This window comes from Talpa occidentalis, unplaced genomic scaffold (genome assembly GCF_014898055.3).
Source record: "Talpa occidentalis isolate TD23 unplaced genomic scaffold, MPIMG_talOcc4v2.1 talOcc4.15, whole genome shotgun sequence".
Lineage (NCBI taxonomy): Eukaryota > Metazoa > Chordata > Mammalia > Eulipotyphla > Talpidae > Talpa > Talpa occidentalis.
Window position 1 is genome coordinate 85,533,543 of NW_023601543.1, and position 21,829 is coordinate 85,555,371.

The 21,829-nt window shown below is 50.4% G+C and overlaps 1 protein-coding gene across 5 annotated transcripts in view; it reads left to right on the plus strand.

Annotated features, from left to right (window-relative positions):
* MID1 (midline 1) overlaps positions 1–21,829 on the plus strand; it is a 338,728-nt gene that overhangs the window by 188,034 nt on the left and 128,865 nt on the right. For 2 of the 5 annotated variants that reach the window (XM_037512723.2, XM_037512725.2), the window contains exon 1: positions 9,977–10,256. The exons of 2 other annotated variants lie outside the window; for them this stretch is intronic. The gene's annotated coding sequence lies outside the window, so the exon portion shown is untranslated. Of the gene's footprint in view, positions 1–9,976; positions 10,257–21,829 lie in introns of those variants that run through there. One more of the 5 variants, XM_054695860.1, reaches the window with a different exon arrangement.

Below are 21,829 nucleotides of genomic sequence, written 5' to 3' on the forward strand. Positions count from 1 at the left end.
GCTCGCCAAGGGTGGAGCAGTGTTTCCTGCTCCCCATCCCAACACGCATAAGTGGGTGACAGTCTTAAATGTCACAAGTGACAGTGAGAAACCACTTGCACGCTGGTAATGGGTTTTGTGCCTCTTAACTGCTCCTGTGCCTTGGGTGTTTTAAAGAGAACTATGAAGTGATGAATGCTGTGTTTTGATTTTCTCAGCAAAGGCTTCAGGTCTGTGCATTCCATGGAAGGATCACAGGCTGTGTGCCCTGGAGAAACTGAGTCAAGAGAGGATGGCAAGTGGAGTTGTACAAACGTCCAGTGGACTGTGGGATGGTTTTTTAAAATCATTTTCATAGTTACCTCCTCGCAGTACAAGATACGATTTTTGTTTGTTTTTTTTTTAAGATTTATTTATGCATATAAGAACTGGGGTACAGGCAAGCGGTGTGGGAAGTGAGAGGATTCACCAGAGACAGAGTGGGGAACAGAACAGGTGGAATGACTGAAATCCACTGCTGAGGGGAGCAGCGGGTGAGTCAGAAGAGTCTGCTGTGCCATGTGGGTAGCTCCCTGGCTGGGGATCGAACTCGTGCTGCAGTGGCTGCGGATAGCTTCATAGGTTGTGTCTTAACCCATTGTGCCACCGGGGAGGTCCCAAAATACGATTTTTGAACATTGCTGGGTGCATTTTCAAGTTCTGTGCTGAAGAGCGTGTTCTCAGAGGCCATGCAGTCTGAGCACATGTATCAAAATCTGCCACCTCCTAGCTTTGTGATCCTTGCGAGTCGCCTTGCCTCTCTGTGCCTCAGTTTCCTCTCCTGGAAAATGGGGAAATAATAGAACCAATTCTCATGGGTGCATTAAACATGCTCACAGCCGTGTCTGGCCCCCTAGCCAGCATTCGGTGGGTCTTAGATAATAATATTTTTCAACAAACCGCCTCATTCAAAATCACAATAACTTAAAGTGAGAAAGAGCAGGTGGGCCGGGGTCACACTTCCTTGATATTTGGGCTGAGGCTGTTTCTGGTATCGGCTCCCAGCCACAGTGAAGCCGGGCTGCATTCGTTTCCACCCCTCTGCGAGGGCCTCTTGCCTGCAGCCAATAATACTGCCGCCGGCTTCGCTGGAGCACAGCAAGACTTGACTGCTCGGCCCGCCCGGAGAGGGAAACCTGTGTTCCCAAGCACCTTCTCGCCCGGGGTCGGGAGACGCCGTCCGCTGCAAGGGTGCCAGAGAGGCGTGTTCTACGTTGGCATGTTTGGGGAGGGGTTCCTCCCGGGGCTGGTGGTGCCTGTGTTCTTTCTCTCCTGCTCCCACTCGGGGCGCATGTCTCATTTTAATGGGAGGCACAAGTTTTAGTATTTCAATGAGGCCAGGGTCTGGCTGGCGCCCCCGTCCCCCTGCGGCTGGCTTGGGCTGACTCTGCCATTTGGCCCTGCGGCCTCAGTTTTTTCTTTTCTGTGTGAGCGCGCAGCCCGGCAGCGCGGCTGCTCACCTGCTTTAAGACTTTGCCGCCCCAGGTGGCTGCCCAGTGCCTGGGAATAGAGATCAAGCCCGTGTGGGCCTCCCGTCCCCTAAGTATAGTATAAACTTTGTGACTTGGCTCACACATCCCTAGACCTTGGTTTTGGTTTTTTTGGGGGGTTTTTTTGTTTGTTTGTTTGTTTTTAAAGATTTATTTATTTATTTATACGAGCACTGGGTACAGTCAGAAGTGCGGGAGGGTGAGAGAATTCACCAGAGCCAGAGCGGAGAGCGGAACAGGCAGACTGACGAAGTACACTGCTGAGGGGAGCAGCAGGCACGGCAGGAGAGGTCTGTCGCGCCATGTGAGACCCTCGCCAGCGGCCGGGAATCGAACCAGCGCTGCAGAGGCCACGGGCAGCTTTGCAGCCCAGCGCTCAAGCGCTGCGCCACCGGAGAGGCCCCCTAGACCTTGGTTTTATCAGGAGTATTACATTCCCTCCAGGCTCCTCCCCACCCCCCATAGGAGTGGCCCCTCTGCCCAACAGCTCCCCCCGAAATGTCCCCGTCGCAGACCTTGGTGACTCCCTTTTCCAGACTCTTCCAGCAAAGAGCTTAGAAGTCATGCCAGTGTCCTCTCTTTGTCTGGCACATTCACGCTGTCCGCAAATCACACCGGCTTCCCCACCCCAATACATCCAGAGTCTATCCCAGTGTCCCCACCCCCTCTGCCACCCCATCCCCATCAGCCACTCACCTGGTTGATCTGATAAGTAATCAAAAGCACCTTCTTGGGGACCTGCGCCTGCCCTACAGACTGCTTCTCCACCCAGTAGCCGCCCTCAGCTCCAAAAAGTCGATTGGCTGTTCTCCACTTCTCGCCTTCGAGACTCCCCGTATCACTCCAAGAAAAACCCAGAACGCTTCAGGTCACCTACAAGGTCCTAGGTGACCTGTGAACACTGCTTACCCCCGCTCCTGAGACCTCAGCTCCTCCCGTGGCCCCTCCTCATTCTGCACCCACTACCCAGGCCTGGCGTGGAGTTGGCCCTGGCCTCGGAGCTCTCGCAGTGTCTTCCCTCTGCTGGGACGGCTGCACCAGCCATCGCCACAACGGAAGGTCTCGCTTCCTGCTTTTGGGCCTCTGCTGAAACGTTGCCCAGAAGACACCAACCTCCCTACCCTACTCCAGCAGCAGTCCCACCCCCTTACTCGACCCCGTATCGCCCTCATACCCACTTGAAATTTTTTGTGTGTGATTCTTTTTAATGATATAATTCATTTATACAGAGAAATCATTTGGATTGATACCACTTGAAATTTTTTGATTCATTTGTCTCCCTCCACTAGAAGGTACGCTCACGCTCACGAGGGTAGCCCCTGAGCCTGTTTGTACCTGTCTGCCCGCATCTCCAGCACCGAGAGCAATGTCTGGCCCACAGCAGCCAACGCTAAGTGCTCGTGGGTGAGTGATGGCCCTGGGGTGCAAGGAAGCACATCGCTGTCAGCATGAGGGGAGCGCCTGACCGCCCCTCAGTATCTTTCGCTTATAGGAGGTGTTTGTCTTTACACTTGAGATCTTCGGGTGCCCTGGAGTGATGAAAAGCAATTCGTAGTGGCCTACCGATAGCGGTGTGCTGCTCATGAAATCAATGGCTAAACCACCATTGCACCAATTAGCCTCAAATAAGGAAGAACGCTCAGCGTCTGCGTTGCTAATTGGGGAATGCATCACGGAAATGTATTCCATGGGGAAAGCCCCTGGGAAATTCTGAATGGAGAAGGAACATCTCATTCACAGTCCTAGAGAAACGGGCCTGAAATCCGCCCTGCCCTGTGGAGCACGGCGGCGAGTCCGCAGGCCGCACCCCTTCCGTGAGGCCCACCCGCGGGAGGCACCGCTGTGGGCTTTTCCTACCCACACGTGATCTGGGGAGCACAGCCCGAATCTGGGGACGTACTCAAGGTAAATCACTGAAGTGCTTCAGTTTGTTCTCAGATGTAACGGTAAACTCCTGGCTTACCTTTTTTTTAATGCCCTCCGGTGGCGCCCAGCTTTATACAGAATCTGAGTCACCAGAAACCGTTGACTTCGGCTCAGCCCTGGGCCATTTTCAGCAGGACAGTGTGAACCCCCATCCTCACACCCCCTTGGCCCTCCTTCCCCCACCCTTAACCTCAGGAGGCTCAGTTCGGTGCCTGCTAGTTTAAGGTTCTTTTGCTTTATTAGTTCATCTGTGTTGTCTCCTGATATTGCTCACACGTGTGAACTCACCCACCCTTTGTCTTTACTTGCTGGCTCGCTCGGCTTTGGGTAATCACCTCCAGTTGCTTCCATCTTGCTGTGGAGGCCCGTTTCCGCTCTTCTGGTCGCGGGTTAGTCCTCCAAGGCGCGGAGAGGCCACGCCTTCTTGACTCCCCCTCTGTGGGTGGGTGCTGAGGTTGTCCCGGCTGCTGCCAGTAATGCTGCATCCTGCTTTGCCTTGGAGGTGGTTCCGAGTGAGGTCCTTTGGGAGGTGGACTGGAGTTAGGGATTCCATGTGGGAAATCCCCGACACCCTGACCGCCGTCGCAGGGCGTGAGGGCAACGCGGCGGGCCATGGGCAAGCTGGGTTGCGATGCCCCTTCCGGAGAGAAGTGCATCTGGACTAGGCTTGGCAGCATCATGCACCACAAGGAGCTTGGGGGTTGGAGTCGGAAAGATGGGTCCGATTTCCCAAACACAGACCGTAAACTGGCTGCGTCTTTAAGAGGGCCTGATCCGGAACTGGTCTGTGATAGACACGGACTCCTTTTATTTCCTCCCTTTTCACTCAGCACAGATTCCCCCCATCTTTACTGTACTCAATAGCACCCCTGTCTGGGGCAGCGTCCACATTTTACCTTAGGGTATAACTCAGTTATGCCTTGTAATGTGTGGTGTAGCTCTGGCTTGGGATTTCCTCAATCGGGGTGGATTAATTTGCACAGTGGAAGTAAAGTTTATCAGCTGGCTGGTTTCTAAGGATGACCATACCAAAATGACCCTTCCCTCGTGTGGACATGGCTCAGGAGACACATCAATAGGGCCTTTTGATACAACTTAGGAAATGCTACGGATAAAAGTACAGTCCTTTTGTTCATGCTATGTTATTGACATCACTGACACTGAAATAATTTAAAATGACACTCTTGGGCCTCCCTGGTGGCGCAGCGGTTGAGCGCTGGGTTGCGAAGCTGCCCGCAGCCTCTGCAGCGCCGGTTTGATTCCCGGCCATGGAAGGAGGGTCCCGCATGGTGCGCAGACCTCTCCTGCCGCCCGCTGCTCCCCTCAGCAGTGTGCTTCAGTCCTTCTGCCTGCTCTGCTCCCCGCTCTGGCTCTGGTGAATTCTCTCACCCTCCCGCGCTTCTGACTATACCCAGTGCTTGTATAAACAAACAAACAAACAAATAAATAAATAAATAATAATAAATCTTTAAAAAAAAGACACTCTATAAAATAGACAGGCAATATAGCCCTTCCTTTTGTACCCCGATAAACCAAAGGAGAAATGAAAAAAAGCCTCATTTGGATTCAGTTTCTCCAACATTTCGATCTCTTTCCCACCTGCGCCCCCCAATTCTGGACATGTCTGTCTTGCACCAGGGGACTCGTGCAGGGGAGCCTATGTCCGTAGGTGTGAACTTCCTAAGTGGCTCCCGGAGAGAAAAAGCTCTGGCTGAAGAGTCATCTAGCTATAAGCAAATAAGGGCAAATCAAAACACCCAGGTCTGGATGGAACAAAGGCAAGAGACAAGAAAACCACTTTTCAGTAGCTTTTCTCGTCACCACCATCTAAATCCAGGTATAGATACGTGTGATGTGAGAAAACAAAATGCAACTATTTCAGCAATCTTTATCCATGCTGGAGAAGAGGCAATCCCAGGGAGAAAGCATTGTCTTTCTACAAGCAAGGAGTGCAAATCCTGTCCAAAGCTTCTTTTGATTAAATTTTCGATTCGCCTCCTTCTGGCCACGTGATTATCCACGAATCTGATTTGTTTGTTTCTGACATATCAAAATGGAGCTCCGATTCACAAAAGTTAATTCTGTTTTCATCTCTAAGGCTAATTTAAAAATCCGCTCTAGGCATTAGAATATTAAAGGTTTGAGGGACTAATCCTTTTCATATGAGAATCGTAAGCGAGATGAAAGAGTAAGAAGTTGGTGGCAGTGATGTGAAGACTCTGCCGGCTACCCCTAGCCGCGCTGAAACCCACAAGAAAGGTGTATTGACATCAAGAATAATGCCAATGAGGAATAAGGAGAAAATGGGGTTTGGGTTCTTCTAATGAGTTACTAGGCATCTGGGTTGTAGAATTTTTATTCCTTGAGATCTAGAAGAATGTCTAAAACGGTTTGGATTAGGGCTGGCTAGTAAATGTACTTCTCACCACCCATGGCAAATCGCTCATAAACTGAGCAAATTCAATCTGTGGTGAGAGAAGGAGGAGATGCCCATCAGGTCATGGGTGTGTGACGTGGTGACATTGCACCCGACCTGAGCATGTGACTTCTCTGAAGCTCTGTCCTGACTCTGGTCAACTATGGGCAGGATCATCATAAAATAGTGCTAGTTTCCTGGAAGCCAGTTCAAGGACTTGTCCTTTAGGCCTAGCGACCACATTTCTCCTGGTGGGCAAATCCAGGAAGGGCAAAGGGCAAACTCTGTGTCGCCTGTCAGAGCTTCTCAGCCACCTGAAGTAGAAAACAACTGAGTTTCTGGAACCTCCAAGAAAGAGTAAACTCTTTTCACAGCCTCGGGAGACCGCACATTTGCACCAGGCACACTTCCTGGGTCACTAACTTTCAGTGCTGTGCTCTGTCATGTGTTTTTTGTTTTTGTTTTTGTTTTTGTTTTTGTTTTTGTTTTTGTTTTTGTTTTTGTGGGACCCTCGCTGGCGGCCAGGGAATGAACTGGTGCTGCAGAGGCTGCGGGCAGCCTCGCAGCCCAGCGCTCAACTGCTGCGCCACTAGGGGAGGCCCCCTCTGTCATGTGTTTTGATGAACTATAGGAAGTCATTGATAGTCCATCATTTTTTACTTACATGAGCACTAGTCCCAGTTGCTTTGACCTAAGAGAGCCCTGACGGAGGTGGCATTGGTCCTGCTACTTGTCCTCTAAGATGCCCTAAAGTGTCCACCTACGTCCAGAAGGGCCTATCCAGGAACTCCGGCCCAGAATCCTGTGTCCCCTTGCCGGGGAAGTCTGTCTGTAACCGAACCTGCACACAACTACCCAGGATTATCGTCTCGGCTGCTTCATAAAGACCAGTCAAGGCTCTAACACCCCTGCAGCTGACATTTGCAGAGGCGGTTAATCACGGACTGGGGAACAGAACATCCCCTCCTCGGGTGAGAGAAGCGTCTTTATTTGCTTCACTTTAATTGCGTGCAGTGTTGCCAGTCAGAGGAGCTAATCCTCACTTGATGGACAACCCCAAAGGGCCATCTATTTAACAAGGAATGCTTAAGGCTTATACTGGTTGTGTGTAAATGAAAAGACTTCATTTATTTACACTGCTTTTCTTACAAGTTTTCGAAATCATTTCTCGAGTTAGCACACTTCCAACAAAACACAAGTGAATTTAACCTCCAATACTTAAGCTCGATTCCTGGTATAGCAAGGTGTGATGGTGAGACCTGGGGTTATTTACTTTGCCTCAAGGATCCTGTCTTTTCATTTTGTGTCTGATCATGGTGATAACTACTTTTGGGTATTTTATTGGTGATTAAATGGTGCCCATTTGTGAAGTGCCTGGCAAAGTGCTTGGTTCAAAGTAAGCCCCCATGAGCTGCATCTGCTAATGACACCACCATTAGCCATCCTGCCCCACGTGTGATGAGAGGAAGGTGGGCATGATGGCAACAAGCACTGTATCTCTTTCCAGCGGAAATGCCCTTACTTACAGCTTCTGGAGTTGTGTGTCGTGTGTATGTCTCCTGGAGATTTTGCCGTCTATCGCTGTAAGTTGTGTCACAGGTAGATAGATGCAAAAATAGAGGCTGCCTTCTTATAAAGATGTAAAAAATATCCTATCTCACAAGCACCTCCGTGGAGTTGAGGTCCTGTTCTAGAAGGCTGCTCTCTTCTCTTTCACTCCGACATGGATATGGCTCAGATGTGGGAGTGTTGAAATGGAAAATGACACTGTGCTTATTGTTCTCAGGAGTACAGAATGGTTGAGTATGTACAGAATAACTTACCTTCCTAAGTACAGAAGAGCAGATACTAGACGATGGTGAAGAGGAAACTTGAAGAGTTTGATTTTCCAGGTAATTCTTCGCCCTCCTTCCGCGGCAGTGGCAGCAGTCTGGTGCGCCGCGTTCCCTCTCTCTCGGCACCATCTTGCTGACCAAAACGGCACGCTCGGGTCAGTGGGAGTGGCCGGGTCCGAAGAGGAACAGGACCCCACTCGTGCCCTCAGGAATTTGGTAGTTTAGCAGGAGAGACAGACTCGAGACCGTGAGATTACAGAACAGCGCGGGGTGAGCCTGGCGCTGGTGGGTCTCAGCATCTCCCCGCACCAGCTGGTCTTTCAGCTCTTCGCAGGCTGGTCCCGCTGGTCCCGCAGGCCTCGCTGCGGGAAAGGCGGGCGCGTTTACACCCTGCGAAGTGGCAAAGGTTACTACTGGTCATTGGGGGGGTTTTGGAAAACCGGTTGTGAAACAGTACTCAGCACACCCCTGGGTGTGTGCAAACTGCTTTGCAAAGGAGGGAAGGGACTCATTTATCTTGGGGGATTCAGGAAACCACAAAAAAGTGGTGACATTTGACCTTGTAGATGGTGGATGAAACCTTGAAAGCCAGTCATCGGGAGGGGGAATCCCAGCTCGTGTTTACCTTTGATGTGGCGACAGGACAAGGCAGGTGCAGTCGCAGAGCTGGCATTGAAGGTGATAGATTGAGGTGTCTTAGGATTTAGTTCCAGTGATACTTTAGGGCAGCAGCCCTGGGTAGCTCCCGGTTTGGGGACCGAGTGCAGCCCTCGGGCGGCTTAGATGCCAGCTGGCCAACCATGGGTCAGAGGCGCTGCCGGGACAGCACGCGGACTCCTGGGCTCCTCCCCAGTCTCACTGGTCAGGTGGCTGCGGAGCAGGAGCAGGGCCTGGGGCCTTGCATTTGAAGGCTCTTCCCGGAAGTGACCCGGCACACTCGAGTTTGAGAACCAGTATTTCAAAGTGGGTGCCTCATTGGTTCAGATTGGGCCCAATTGTGCCCCCCCAGGAGACAGTTGGTAATGTTTAGGGATTGACATGACTGTGGGCGTGCTACTGGCATCTAGTGGGCCAAGGCCAGGGATGCTGCTCAATGAACAGCCTGCCTTGCACAGCACAGTGTCCATCCCAGAAAACGACCTGACCCCAAATGTCAGTAGTGACCAGGGAGAGAAGCCCCAGCCAAGGTCAGAGCAAAGGGCCCTCATGGAGCAGCAGAGTGGACTGGAATCAGCTTATGTCACTGGCTGGGCCCTAGCCTGCGAAGGGGGAGTGTGGGGAGCGGCAGTGGACCCCAGGCCCAGATATTGGGCCACTCGCTGTCATAGGACTGGGCGGCGCTCACACGTGTTGAGCCCCTGCACACGGCACTCCTGGCACTGCCCAGGCATCATTTGCTGCAGTTTTCCCCTCTAATACCCCACATTGAAAATATTTATTGACCTATTCTCACAACCTGTCAGGCACCTCTTTGGAGGGGAAGATGCCACCAGCGCTGCTGGCGGCTGCTCTGCTCACCACGTGCTCTTTGCAGCCCCAAGAGCAGATCTGGGCCGCCGCCGCCCGGGGAGCGAGAGGAACAGTGACTGTGGATGGGGAGTTAAGGAAGCAAACTTTGGAAATTCCCTTTATTCGTATATAAGAAGTCAGCTCGCCCTCCTGGCCCCAGCGCGGCTCGGGTCAGGGTGGGCGGCCCCGCCCCGGCGGGGTGAGGCGCGGAGAGGCGCCCAGCTTAGCTACGCCCCTGCAGCACCCCGCCGCGGGGATCGTCCTGGAGGGGCTCTCGCCGTCCCGACGTGGCCTTGGGCCTTCAAATGGGTCGGGCTCCTTTGCCGCCTGTCCTCAGGCTGGCGGCCCGGGCCAGGCCGGACGGCTAGTGTGTCTGGCAAGGAGGAGGTGCCGAGGCCCCCTGCGCGGCTCGCCGCAGTTCAGGGTCCTGCCTGGCAATTGGGCTCCTCCCCGGGGTCTTCCGACGGCAGGGGAAGGTGCCAGGGAGCCTTTTCAGAGGCAGGCCGGGTCCTGAGTGTTCCTTGCCGGGGTTCATTCACCTTCCAATGCTTGCGTGCTCCCCGCGGCGCTGGGGAGGCCAGGTCCCGCGGCCCGGAGCCGCCGAAGCTCCGAGCCGCCCCAGAGCCCCGCGCCCCCGGGAGAGCTCGTCCTCCCCGCGGCTTCCAGGCCCGGCCATCCCGCGAGCTCGCTCCTCCCGGCGGAGGCCGCGCCGCTGCCGGGCCCTCCCCTGGCTCCTGATTGGCGGGGCCCGCGGGCCGCAGCCCGCCGCCTCCCACCTCCCCGACACCCGATTTGAAATAAGAGCCGGCGGTCCCGGCGTCCCTGCGCCCGACTTTTCATAGGCTGCGCGAGCAGCGCTCGGGAAACTTGACATTGTCTCGGCCGAGCGTGTAGCAACAGATCAAAGCCGACGGGGAGGAAAGCGTGCTCTTCGCTGCCCGCGGAGCTCCGGGAGTGGCTTTTGTCTTGCGGGCAGCTGGTGGGCTCGGTGTCCCCCCCAGACAGCGGCGGGGCTCGGCGGCGGCTCGCTCCCTGCCGGATGGAAGTCCAAACATGAGGCAGGTAAGCCGGGCTGCGCGGCCGGCGGGGAGGCGGGCGCCGCCCGGGACCCCGCGATCCCGCCGCGGGGCGCTGCTGCCCGGCGGGCGCGCTCCGGGGCCACCCCCCGCGGGCGAGACGGGCCGCGCCCGGCCCCGGGCGCCGAGGAGCACGTTTCCCGCGGTCCCCACCGGCCTCCCCGCCGCCCCTCCCACCGGCCCCCCGCGGGGATCGGTGATGTCAGGCGTCATTGTAAAGGGCTTAGAAGCGGCTTGGGGACTATGGAAATCATTCCCGGTCGCCGTCGCGGGAAGGTATTGTACCCGGTCTCTCCCCAGCTTTCAGCCTCTCTCCTAGGCTTGGGGTGAGAATAAAGCCAGTGGAATATCCTGAAAAAGAATTACACGGGGCCTCTGATCTCATTTCGGCTTCCCGTCCCGAGCGCCGACTGTGGCCGGGCCGAGGAGGCGAGCCCAGCCCGAGCGAGCGCAGACAGCCCTTCCAGGGGGAAAACGCAGATTTCTTCTTCTGTCCCAGCAGTTTGGAGACCGTGTTGCTTCTGGCCGTGAGAAGCAGGCCGCGCGAAGGAGCAGGGAGAGGGCTGGGGGATGGCGAAGGGAGTCTGAGAAGAATTCCAGCCCAGCAGCTTCTTCCGTGGCTCCGGCTCCGGGGCGGGATGATAAAATTCCTTATCAGCCCCCGCAGAGGTTTATGGCTGCACCTTTGAGGACAGAACAGAAAAGGGAAAAAAATGGGCGCACAAGCCACGGAAAGGGTGTGATTTACACTCCATGGAAGTTAGGGAAGAATCTTATGTCAATATTTGAATATCCAGATCCATAGTCCTATAAAGCGAACGGTGGGAAAACCCGCCAGCGGCCTGGCAAGAGCAGACATTGGCAGGAGGAGATAATGCTTCTGCCTGCTCTGAATCCTCCGGTGGGAAAGTTCGCGGCTCTGTTACTACCAGAAAAGCCTTTCACTTTCTTCTCAGTGGGTTAGGCACCCTCTTCCCTGCGGTCTTTGGGAGAAGTGCTTTTGCATTGGAAGCAACTTTGTGTTTCCGGGTGGGGGGGGAGCAGTGTAGAACCTTCTGTCTTCTTCCAGCAGCTTCCAGAGGTGTGGCAGAGCCCCCACCCAATGGTCAGGTGTAAAGACCCCCAGTCTTTTCACCACCCACCTCTCCACCACCCCCCTACACGCCTCCCCCCCGCCCCAGGCAGTGTGCTGCAGGCTTCAGCTAGCACATTAGCGCACATTTAGATGAGCAAGTGCCCTGCGTTGCTAGTGAACCGCCCCTGCCCAGCTGGAGGCTGAGGCTCAGTTTCTTTAAGTTCTGCAAACTCTCAGTCCGACCTCTTTCTTTTTCTGTTGAGCCATCAGATGGGATGCCCACGGCGCGGGAAGCCGCATCAGGGAGTTCTGAAAGGGAAAGAGGAACAGCAAACCGTTTTGACAAAGGTCCTTCGCAGGAACAAAGAAGTCATTTGATCCTTGCAGAGCCACCTGTCCTTCGGGGGTGTCTGAGTTCAGCTTTCAAAGCCTCTGCTCCCACATGGCTCCTCTGGAACGGTGGCACTCCCCGTGCCTGATGCCAAGGCGTGCTGTCCCGAGCTTGGCGTGATTTTCCCGGGCCTCATTCGAGGTGGCGTTGCAGTGACGTTGGAGTCCAGCCCAGTGCTGAAGTTTTAAGGGTCCCCACAGAGTGGCTCCTTAGCTACTTAGTGAATGGGCAACTTTTTAATCCCACGACTCAGTCCATCTAATAGTTGGGGGACCTGCAGGAGAGATGAGGAGTGGTGCACGGAGGGGCCTGGAGAGGAGGCCAGCTCGAGTCCTTTCTCATCCGGCTAGCCCAGCGTCTCAGGGGCCTGACTCAGGGTCCCCCACAGCTCCTAGGACAGTGTGCAGGGCGGGGGGCCTCAGAGTGGCAGGATGCAGCCTGCCTCACCTGAGTTTCTCTTGGGAAGAAATCCTCTGCTGCACCCACCCCATCAGGGTGAATTGCACCCACCAACTGCTTTGTCACCTCAGCTGGGGGCCCAGCTGGATCTGCAGGGTTAGCTATCAAACAGGTCCGCGTGCCATGGGCTCAGCAGTGAGACCTAACCTCTCACCTGGGGACGGTGGTGCTGGGGCCGCGCAGATATTGAATGATGCGCTGGCCGGCCACCGTGGGCGGAGAGACACAGTTAGGGGCGAGTCCGAAGATGAACCCCAGGCACCCCGAGAGCGAGACGGCCTGTGCAGGCTCAGGCGCAGAAGAGCGGGCAGGGGTCAGGCCAGACTGGCTCCTGCCCGGGTCTCTCTGACAGTCCCGTGCCAGCATGTGGTGTCTCCAGCGTGCTCTGTGCTTTCCCGTGTTTGAAAATCAAGCCTCTCAAAGTTTAAAAGGCATTTCTGTTCTCATTTGTCCCAGCAGTGAGCTCAGGGAGCTTTTATGACATGGCATGGAAAGATACTGTAAGTAACAGGAATTTAAAATATGTATCTGAGACATGTTCCTTTCAACAGATGTTTTAAGTTTTTGCACATGGTCTGGCAGCCGGTGTCTTCCACACGCTTCTCGTTTCTTCCCTGTTATCTCTCCTTGCAGAGAAAGATCTAATGCCATGACTTGCTGGTGGGTTAAAGATCCTTATTGGCTGGTTGGAGATATTTTTTGTAGCTGGCTTTTCCTTGCCATTCGTTGTGACTTGCATTTGTAGTTCGCTGGCTGTGGAACGCATAGGCTGCGAGCAAATCCTTTAATTGGTAGTTGCACGTTATCCATAGACATTCCAGCAAGTTTTAAGGCTAAGTGTGTATGTGGATGTCTCCTGGCTTTGATCCCTTGTGTGGTAAATACACATCCAAGGTAGCTATGGCAACCTGGTGGGTGAGTTGGTAAGAGGGGGCTTTCGTCTCTGGACAAAGAGTAATTTGTTTGATTAGGAAAAGGTGGAAGCAGTCAGGACATTTTGAAACCCCTGTGATTTGAGGATCTCAGTTGGTCCAAATCATTTGGATTTTTCTGGATAAGTAGAATTCACGGCTAACCCTGGCCAGGGAGCATTTTGCAGATGCCATTCACATGCCTTTGCACCGAGTGGTTGTTACTTTCAAAATGCGACTCATAAAGTGCAAGGGAAGTCCAGGGGCTGATGTGACGCTCCCTGCTGAACTACGAGCGTGCGCTTGTATTTTGAGACCTTGGTGGGGTTGGAAAGCCCGCCCCCCCGCCTCCCCCCGCCCCCCGCCCCGGGCGCGTGCACTGCGGCTCGCCGCCTGCAGAGGTCAGACTTGAAGTGTCTATGACCGAGCCTCCGCCGGGAGCCGGTGGGAACGTGAGTCAGAGCTTCGCTCTGCTTATTTGGAACAGTTAGGGATTCTTTAATCTCAGGACCAAAGGCATGATGACAACGAGCGCATTCAAGGAAGAGAATATCAAATGCGCGGTGATTAAAGCAAGGACTCTATAGCCAGGTCAAACAGAAACCTAATCTCCATTTAGAGATGGGACAGTTTATCAACAAGATTCTTTCTGGCTCATTATCAACTTCTTTTATTTCACATGAAACTCATCCCAGGGTTTTGTTTTAGAAGGTTGTTTGCCGAGTTTTATGGAGTGGCATGTTCTAGAGATACCTTGAAATTAAAGAATACAAATATTAGGGACCCTTATAGATCCACAGGACTTTTTTTTTTTTTCTCTCCAGAGGAAACTATTCCACGGACCCCGGATCAGAATGATTAATGGCAGACATTATGCTTCCAGAGGAAAGAAAAACAGAAACAACCTATGAACTTATCTGCTTTGTGCTGCCAAAGAGAGGTTCTGGGTAAAAGGGGCAAAAAAATTGGAAGAAGTGGATTTGAAGGCTTTATATACAGGCTGAGTAAATAAAAAGGATGTTTAGGATGAGTCTGATATATATAAAGACTTTCATTTTCTATGTCATTCTGTAGCACTTCCTGAGTCCTTATAGAATTTATCTACACGGTAGTCTGTTCGGTAAAGCTGCTTTAAAAGACTGTTCGATGGCAAGGCACTTTGGACTGCAAACAGGATTTTCAGATGGCCCCTGGCCTCACAGGAATTTCCATCCGATGTAGTTTAGTGCACCCATAGCACAATGTAAGTTATTTGTGGGCAAAATGCCTGCTCATTAATAACTGCATTTGCTTGGATAAGAATCTGCTTGAAAAAGTGGTGGTGTCCAAAACTTGACTGGCCTTAGCAGAAATGATGGGTCATTGTGCAACTTAGCTCATGGCCGGCCACGTGTGCATAGCAGAACCTTATGATGTCCTTGTTTAAATAAATTTATCATAATTATGAACTAGCAGCTTAGTTCCTCTTTCTTAGGGCAAGGGATGGCTCCGGGGCAGCTCCCGGAGCTTGTGTCTGAAACCCAGGGCATTCCTGCGTGGGAAGTGAGGCCTTGATCGGGACACTCTCAAAACACTATTTTCAAAGCGAATCAATCTCATTAATGTAAGATTAAGTTCTGAGGCCAGGGCCATGCCTGCGGGTTAGCCAGGCGGGAACATCGGAGGAGAAAGAATTGCCACACTTTTGGTAACTGGCCAGCCTTGGCAATATTCGAAATAGGGCAGGTTTGCACTAATTTTCACCTTTCTTTCTCCATTCTTTTAACGTCTTGGGGGTCTCACTGGGGTGTCTCTCCCAAGCCTATCCGAACAGACAGTGAATGGAGTTCCCATAATTACCCATCTTCCCCCTCCCCTCCCCCAACTCTGAGCCACATTCCGATTTCCTCTAGACAATGGGCTCCACCAGATGTTGGGAGAGAAGCAATAAGGATGAGCTAAGCTCAGGACTCTTAGCCCTTTCACCCTCTGGAGGAATCTTTAATCGGGGAGCTAGCAGGCAGCAGAGTAGGAGCCGCAGAAAACCCTGTTGCCCCTTGAGGGACGGGATCTGTGGGCAGGGTCGCAGGGGCGCGCTGGTGCGTCGGCCTGCCCGTCCGTCCGACCTCTTCATTTGTTCTTTTCGCAGCATTCTGCCTGAACTTCTGGACTCGCTGGGGTCTTTGTGAGTGACAGCCAGGGAGCCGCGGGGGCGGGGGTGGGGGGCGAGTGAGGGGGGTGAGGGCATTTGTGGGCCTGGGTGTTTGTAAGTAGGCTCTTTGTAGGCTGAACACTGTTTGCATTAGAACAAATGGAAAGGAGAGAACTGGAGCTTCCACTTACCCCCACCACATTCAAAACAGCACATCTATTTCCAGCTCATCCTTGGTCTGTCTCCCTTTTCTGGGACGGAGTTACTCAAGAGCAAAAGTTACATCTGAATTAACCTTTACATCCCTAGGCCAGAAGCAGTACCTGGCACACTAATAAGCATCATTAAATATTTTCCAGGCATATAGATGGGTTTCAGTAGGAAAGAGGTGGAAACTGCTCTTTAAGATCAGAGGGGGCCTGGGGAAGAGAGGGTACCAGGAAGATTGGGGACTGGACACACTGACATTAGAGAAAACTTAAATGTTGAGATTGCTTAACAGATTGCTTCTTGCATTGTGTCATGAGTGAGGACACAAGTCAGAACTTGGCAGGCAGCTTGGCTTACACTCGCCTTGATGGGGGTACTGAGGTGGCTAAGAAGTGGGCCACGCCCGCCAATAGCTCAAGGTGGAAAACCAAACATAGACTCTGAGCCCGACCTGAGGTTTGAGGCCTGATAGACTCACTGAGCCCGACCTGAGGTTTGAGGCCTGTCGCCCCATGTGCATTTGGTTTATTTTGCCAGGTGAGTGGCCTGCCCAGGGTCACCAGCAACTGAGAGGGTGTTTCTGGCAGAAGACTGAAGTCTTCCATTCTATTCCATGCATATGGCGGCCACATTTTCTGCAGTGAAATTCAAAACAGATGCTGGACAAAGCATTTTCACTGCTTCTGGGTGTGACAGACCATCTGAGAGTTTTAGTTGAAATGATGAAATAGAAATTTCTGACATTTAATAGTTTATGGAGACAACAGGACCAATACATTTTCAAAGGGTCCTCGCAGTCAACCATGTTCTCTGTCATACATCAAGTTGTGGGGTGTGGCTTCAGTTTGGGCATTTTGAAGTGGGCATCCCCAAATGATTAAGAGAAAAGGAGCTCTTTGTGGGTAAATGTAATTCGTTGAGTGTCCTGCCGAGTTACCAATAACTAGATGAATGTCCAGATAAAGCAATGCATCAATGGGAGACATCACCAAAATGTTAGGAATCTACATGTTTGCACAGAATCGAGTCTGTAGGTGATGCGCTAGCAATTGAGACAGTTTTCGGCTAACAGTTTGGCATTTGTGGGCTAAAGACTTAACCTCTTGCAGGGAACAAGGTGTGAGAAAGTGAGTCCTCTACGTCCTCCATCCCATTCTCTTTTGACTGTACCACAAACCTTCTAGAAGGGCACAATGCGGATATTTTGGGCCACAGGCTAATTTAATGTGCCAATAAGTTCCAAGATAATTTGAGGGTGTTGGCTTATAATAAGTCAAGAGTCAGCAAAGACCTCACCATCTTTTGGAGAAAATGTTATCCGAAAAATACAAGTAATCATCTTTGGGTTTTGTGCTACTTTTGTCTATCTTTGGCCTGATTTAAATAGGTGAAAATATCGGAGAGTGAAAACTAAGGTTTATGTTTAGAAGTGGGAGGAGTCTTTTTATCTATGAATTAATCAGCTGTGCTTTGCAGAAATAGTACAGGCGAGTGAAATGGAACAAATAGAACGGAGAAGAAAGTGTGAGTTCTTTCAGTCAACATAGGAAACAGAATCGAAAAATTGGCTAATTTGATGAGTGACTCCATTAAGGGTCTTTTTTTTCCATTGGTCAATCTTTAAAATGAATTTCTAAAGAGCTATCCATGCTGCTGCCCTTAAGGTGGCTGTGAGAGGAAGAAGGAAGTAAAGTCATAGTAACCAGATCGAGAGGAGTATGGCTTTCTGAGTTGAGAAAAGATGATAGTAGACTATTAACTAATGAATATTTATGCTTAATGCTTCTCCGCCTGAAGGAGACACTTGCTGAATATTTTTAACATTTTCCCTTTCTAACAGTTCAGCTGTCAGAACTGAAGAGTTCACATGTAAACTACATTATTTTGGTTTAACTAACAAAGAGTGATGAGACATGAATTGTTTGTGACAGCCTGAGCATTGATAACAGCAGACATTACTGCCTGCAGACACGGCCTACATGGCAACATTCTGGGAGCAAAAGTGCTTATTATGTCAGGCCAACGTGTTCTGACCTAGTTTTGCTTTTCTGCTTGGAAATTATGTCCACAGTGGTTACATCATTCCCGCGGAAAGCAATTTCACTCTTATTTATTTCAGCATCATTTTATTTTGTGTATTTAGTTCTGACCTCCAAGAAGCCAAATTAATCCTCATTGACTTGCATTTTCCTTTTGAAATGAGTCTTCTGAATGATAAAGAGAGAGAATTTAATGTATTAACAAAACAATCTGAAGATGCTGTCTTCAAAGGCACGCATTCCTCCAAGAGAGGGGCCATCGCCCTCCCAGAGGCTCCCGACAGCAGCCAGTTTTCTCTTAATCAGAATTAGCCTTCCTTTCTTTGTCCTGTGGGGATGGCAGTTGATGGCTATGCCTGCCTTGGTAGAATAACAAAAAATAAAATAGGACAAAGAGGCGGGTGGGACATGGCCCAGACCCTCTTCCTTAAGTGCGCCCTTGCATATTTCTGCTTTCTTCAGCCAGTAGAAACTGGCCTGACATATTTTTCCCATTTAACATTTTTATTGAATAATTTTCAAAATTAATTATTTCCTCAGTTGATTTCAAACACATTTTTTTCCTGCTATTTAATACTTTCTATCACTAGGGGAAAGAACCGTTTAATTCTTTCATACATTTATGAATTCAAATCTTCAAAGAGTGTGAGTTCTTCCAGTGATCAACTTACATCAAATTTACAAGTATAATTTGCTCCCCAAGACCGTGAGTGGGTTTTGGTGCACATGTTTTGGCATTCCTCGTAAACAAATGTAATCAGGCAAAAGCCCACAGAATGTGCATTGGTGGTTCCTCTTCACAATCAACCATGTACTCTTGTTTTGTAATTAAATCTCTTTGTTGTTAGCTCCTTGGCAAATCTCTGAATGCAGAAAACCTAAGAAGGGAGAGTAGCCTTCAAAGCACTTCAACCCAACTGAATTTTAACCAGGTAAATTGATGATTAGCTGTGCATCCCTTAAAGAAATAGTTTGGAAGTAATTGGGACAGGCGCAAGTCCTAGCCACGCGATCCCAGGAGGCTTCGGACGTTGTTGAAATAGTCAACTCAGAGTATTGTGTTCTCTGTCTGATCTTGATGCTAATATGAAAATGAGCATCCTGAGGACAAACTTCTTTAGAGGATTTCTGGGATCCCTGGTTGAAATACAAACATTGTCACTCTTAAAGCACCCAAGTTGTGAGAGTCACTGAGTGTTTCCCGGTGTGACAGCCATTTCCGGTGTTGATGGCCGAGTCCCCTCAGTCCTTCTGATTGCTGCAGGCAGATGCAGATGCAGTTCCCTCATCTCACGTTGTGTCCTTCCATATACACTGTGGACACCTTTATTTCCCTGCTTGACAATATCTCCTGGAGATCTTTCTACAATGATATGCAGAGAACTTTCCCCTCCCCATTTCCACAACTGCATAGTATTCCATTGTGACAATGTGCCACATATTTGACCCTTCCCCTACTGGTCACCTGGGTTATGGCCAATCTTTTGCCATTAAGGCGATGGCATCCAAGTCTCCTGCCTTCATCACAAATTGTGTGGGACAGGGGTGTCTGTATTAGAAATCCCCAGAAATGGGATTGCTGGGTCAAGGGGTACATGTAGTTTCTAATTTTGACAAGTAAGTGAAATTGCCTACCCAGTGTGTGAGGGTTTCCCCAGAGTCTCCCCAAGAGAGTGCAATCATTCAACTTCTACATCTTTGCCTGCTTGATACATGAAAAGACGTATCGGGCCTCCCCTGGTGGCGCAGCGGTTGAGCACTGAGCTGCGAGGCTGCCCGCAGCCTCTGCAGTGCCGGTTCGTTCCCCGGCCGCTGGGGAGGGTCCCACAAAAAAAAAATAGAAAAGAAAAGAAAAGACGTATTGTTACAGGGCAGGGAGAGGTGCACCCCAGATCACCCCAAAACCTGCCTGCTCTAAATGGGTTCTGCCATCCGCCACATCAACACAAAACATAGGAGACTTTAGTGAGAAGGAACTTTAATACAACTAGGAAACAAGACAGGAAAGGCAAAGAATCTAGTTTCTAGATCAAGCACCCAAAGTGACCCCTCGTGGGTAAAACTCCATCCAAATGGGATTGGCCCAGAGCAAGGACCCAAGCCTGCCCCAAGTCCAAAGCATCTTCCAGTGGGACCCACAGAAAAGGGTCAGAAACAACCAGACAAGCCCGGAAGGAAAAGAGCAAAATCAACATCAAGATAAAAGCTGCCATGGTCCCCTCCCCACGGGTCTCCCCCACATCTGTGTCACCCCGTCCACGACCAAAAGACAAGCGCAGTTTCTTCACGTGTGTGTCTCTCGGCTCCATGCGCCTCCTCCAGGTCTCCTTCTGGCTCCATCCTGCTTCCTTCCTCAGTCTCTGCAGCTTCTTCTCTCTCTGCTCAGCTCCACCCTCCATTTGGGTGGGGCAGGGAACCTGGAACCTCCCCCTTTCCTGGGGACCCCCCTGTTACAGTATCACCAGGTAGCTTTTCATTTCTTTTCTGCGTAATGCTGAACGTTTTGTATATACTTAAGGGCCATTTGCACTCTTTGTTCATTGTCTTTTCCCATCCTATTTGGATTGTTCTTGGTATTAATTTTTTCGTATATCTGTGTTTATAGTCATTCACCAGAGTGACAGATCTAGTTGACTATCTCCAAGTATGTTGGAAATAACCCAAAGAGATTCCTGTAATCACACAGCTAATTCTACAGATTTTTATATGAATGGAAGTGGAGCTGGCTCACAGCAAACATTCGTGTAAGAGTCTAGATTTCTAGGCCTGGTTATCACTTTCTTCCACTCTCTAGCCAGCAATGTCAATGTGTCACTTTTCTAATTGAGCCTTATAAAGCAAAAATAACCTCCACTGTTGAAAGCAGGCTCTTGAGGGTCTAATTCTAGGTGAATGTTTCTGTTGTTTGTCCTCAGTTTGTTGGAATCATGACCATTATCTTCTCTAAGTACTCAAGACCCTGGAAAAGTCTGCAAGGAAATTGTCTCCACTTTCCCCCTCCCATACCAAATGTCAGGGGGCGTGATTTGTAAGAGTGATCTTAGGATTTCTGCCCCGGGAGGTGGCCCAGTGTCCATCCTCTTGAAGACTGGGGCTTTGTGATCAAGACCAGCTTTTTTTGTGTTTTTGCTAGAGACCAGTTGCCTGTGTCTGAGCTGTTAGTGTGTGACTTTTTCTGTGACTAAGGAGTATCATTCAGTATTTATAAATATGCACAAGTACTTGTGACTTCAGGGACTGATCCAACTACTTAGTTATGTGTGACTGCAGTTACCTCCCCCATAAGATGAAAATGATAACCGTGGGACCCATATTATAGGGTTGACATGAAATTTAAGTGAGTTTGTATTTGCCCACCACTTAGAATAGCACCTGGTGTGGAGTGAGTTCTGTATCAGCGGGCGTTAAATAAGTTAGAGAGTGGCGATCCTCAAGCCAACAATTAGCCTGCTGCTGTTGCTTGGTGTGGGCAGAAAACATGCAACTCCTGGCAAGACTTTATTACCACAGCACAGTAAATGGTTTGAGCATCACGTCACAGTGGTTCTCCTTGCTCTCCAAGTCCCACTGGGCAGTGCGGAGCAGCCCAGGTGGCTATTCCACAGCGGGTGGGACTGCCTCACCAGTGTGGATTCTGAACGAGGGGGTGGGGACCTCTCCTCATGGACAGGAAGCACCCCTGCTGGTTGATGTGGAGGCAAGCTTCAAGTTAGCTCCCTGGCCTTACAGAGAATCTTCCCAGGATAGGCAGCCTTGCTTGCCCACCTGGTCACTTCTGATAACTACCGATCTCTTTACATTTGCTTTTGCACAATATGGCTGGAGATTAGTGATGCATGGGGAAAAGCTCAGACCTTGTTTCTTAAAGAGCTTATACTCAATGCTTTGAAATATGAATTGAATGAACGTACATCATTACAAACATTTCATACAAGTGTGGTTTTGTCTTACCTTGTGTTGACATTTTATCACTTTTACTGAATGTCATGATTATTTCAACAGATATGGAAATTGAACAGATAATGAAATATCTTTATATAATGAGATCTATTTGTGTATACAGAGGCAGTGGCTGTTGAATGTATGGACTACAGAATTAAGGGAAAGTGAATTTTTTAATGTAACATATTGGCAATTGGGGGTAAACTCTCACTTCTAAGTAATAGAACATCATCCTTGAAACTGGGGACTTTCAAATACTCTGGCCAATACTAAATCTCATCAGAGCTCCTCAAGCTGTAATGTGGTAAGAAAGCAGTGCTCAACATAAGAAAAGAGTTGTCAGTCTTAAAAAGGTATGTAACAGAAGCAATTCATTTTTTTTTTCTGATAACACAGATTCT